We start from the raw sequence: 3,366 nt of genomic DNA on the forward strand, positions 1-3,366 counted from the left end.
AACATTTATTTTGGCGCATCAAGCTTGGTGTGTATCCAAGGTTACCAAATTAAATTTGGTATTTGGATACACTCGGCATTTTCCGTATCCAGTAATCATTAGCGTGTGACCACTGGTCAGTCAATAGTCGACATGTGTACAACCAACAGAAAATGAAATGGTTTCAAAATCCCACCCACCACTCCCATTTAGGTGCCATGCCATTTACTTGCCATATTGTTAGTGGTACATGTCAGTGAATATCTAGTAGGTCACCATTTGCAACCTATAATATTACATATAAAAAAAAGATGCAAAATTGATCTGTTTTAAATGGTTCGGGATTGCAGGTGTTTGGCAGTTACATGTCTCTGTATAGTATGGAGCATAGTTTAAATTATTCGAGATCAGTTTAACAAGTTTGTTTTTAGTAGAGTAGCTGGTACATGTATGGTGACATATTTTGTCATTTACAATGTTTAATATCCATGTATTTTGCTGTATACTGCCGGTGGAGTTTTATATATTTTCAGGCTGTTTATGCAGTAAGGAAGGAAAGTTGTGAACAGTCAGTAAATAAAAATGGACAATATACCAAGCACAAATGGTATACCAAGCACAAATGGAAGGAGTACAAACAATATTTAAAACCATTATGTGATGCCTGTTTAACACGGATATACATACAAGCTAAATTAACTAAGCTAGTCAAGTGGATTGTATAAATCAAATTTATCCAAAGCCTCTGGGAATGTGGAATAGAAACTTGGAAGCAACAAGTTTAGAAACTAGAATGACTTTAATTAACAATAGCTACAAATGTCACAATAATTGTTTTAACATGAACTTTCCATTTGATCCATCACAAAGCAGGAAAATTCACAAACGCTGGAATCCTAAAACTTATATACAACTTAGACACACCTTGTCTATTGGGACAGGCCTTGTCACAAACAAACAGTAATTGCCTGTAACAAAACTAGGAGACATACAAAAGGAATCGTTCGAAAAATATCAGCTGCAGTGGCACTTACCAGGACATTAGCTTAGTATGTCATGACAGGACAGTGAGTAAGATGACAATATTACAATAGCAAGAGGAGAAATATAAATATACTCTCTTATAGTAATATGTATTACTTATTGTTTGCAAAAGTGTTTTAATAACTTGTAACACTAACATGTGTAACAGAAAACACTAATATATGTAATATAAGTAATTAAGCCGAGACTGGAAAGATGTTTCTTCAAATGTAGTTTTATCAATAGACTTACGCAAATGGAAACCAAGAAGCGATCAGCTCCTTAATATCGAAGAACAATTAATCAAGGGATGTCTCAGTAATGGTCTTCACATAAACATAAAATACTTTTTCAGCAGTGACAATATTATTCCATGCTTCATTTCGGGGATGTTCAGTTGCAATGATACTGATTATATTGTGTGAATTAGCCATATTTTGTTTTTACACGTTGAAAGTTGCATAAATAGTGCAATGAACTTCGGGCAGTATGAACTTTGAGCAATCAATGTTTCCTAAATTCAACTGATGTACTTTTATATGTTTTATAAATTGCATAGTCAGCCAGGTCATGAAATCCAACGCTTTCCCGTACTTTTCTCTCAAAGAGTTTTTAGGGTTTTGGTGCGCGGATTACAAATAAAACTTGTACATGATTTTATTTTGCTTAATCTCTGTTCATTGCACTTTTTACTGTTTATGCCACGAAGAACTAACTTGTTCATAATAAGTTATTCTGATTCATGTCATTCACATTACCGTCTATGTTACATATTTTGGTTGGACTTTTACATTATTATGTTTGAGGACCATGTTAGACTGGCTGTAGCCAAATATGCTATTCTACTTTAAAAAAAAGTTACTGATTTGAATATGAAATCATTCTGATATTTATCCTTTTCGTGGAAAAATGTTTTACGTTGTTTCAGTTCTATATATAATTGGAAACATTATTTCTTATGATTCTGTTGTTACCTCTGAATGTATTGAGTGGAAAATGAAAAGATAAATGCAATGATTTAACTTTTAAGATAAAGTAAACTATTATATACATTAATTTAGGATTCTGTCGCACTGATAAGGATCTCAAACTGACATCGAGTAAGCATGTGTATTTACCATCACTTATCCGATTCAAGCCTAAATTCATCTCATTGATACGTTAAATCTTGTAGATTTTAACTTTAGTATACTACGGGTGACTACGGTCGCAATGCTCCTTGTCCTTGGTAACTTGGGTGGCTATGGTCACAATGCTCCTTAAGCAGTTTAAGTTTTGGCGTCTACATGCTAAATTTGCCAGGAGTTAATTTACCTAAATCAAACATTTGAGTGGATAAGGCAGTTTTTGCAGTGATAACTGAGATCTTGTAGATTTCAACTTGCTGTACTATGGGTGACTATGGTCACAATGCTCCTTAGGTATTTTGAGTTGTCGTCTACACCCTTAAATTATCCTAACTGCTTTTGCCTAAATCCGATTAACATTTTTGTTAATAATGTGTATGTTATTGTCATAATACAACTAAACAGGGATAATGTTACAACACACGGGTTAGTTTCATAGCAGGAGAGATGTATGCTACTATAGCAGTTTTAAGTGTGACAACTTTTACTACGGTTGTATGTTGTTGTTGTTGTGATGTATTCTGCTAGGTCGGTTGACAGTATATCGAACCATTGGTTGCTTGTCTGTTGTTAAAGTGATACTAACAGCTAGCTCTGTTAACACTTTAGTGTGTTAATCGCTAGGTCAGTTAAATTGTAGTAACCGCTAGGTCGGTTAAAGTGTGTTAACCGCTAGGTCGGTTAAAGTGTGTTAACCACTAGGTCGGTTTAAAGTGTGTTAACCGCTAGGTCCGTTTTAAGTGTGTTAACCGCTAGGTCCGTTTTAAGTGTGTTAACCGCTAGGTCGGTTAAAGTGTGTTAACCGCTAGGTCGGTTATAGCGTGTTAACAGCTGTGTCGATTTAAAGTGTGTTACCGCTATGTCGGTTAACGGACAGGTCAGTTTACAGTGTGAACTAGGTTTTGCCCATTATTACGTAGCGTAATTCCTAGTTTCACACGTTCGCAGTCTGCAGTTGCTATTTTAATCAATTTATTGAAAACATTCGCTTGCTTGCTCGTCAGTCAGTGGGCCTGATATCATGCGGCCTTTTCTGCCACTTATTAATATGATTGATATACAATTTTGTTCAATACCCTTTGGTGTAACTTGTTTGTATGTTGAAGTGTTGACCTGGAATAAAGTATTATCGCTTATATAATGTTGCTAGTTATTTCCTTGAGAAGTCCTAAAATAAATCTTAAATCAAAATGTTAATAAACATTCGGAAAAAGATTAAAATATGTTAAACCCTAAA

The sequence above is a fragment of the Mercenaria mercenaria genome, unplaced genomic scaffold (assembly GCF_021730395.1).
Source record: "Mercenaria mercenaria strain notata unplaced genomic scaffold, MADL_Memer_1 contig_2151, whole genome shotgun sequence".
Lineage (NCBI taxonomy): Eukaryota > Metazoa > Mollusca > Bivalvia > Venerida > Veneridae > Mercenaria > Mercenaria mercenaria.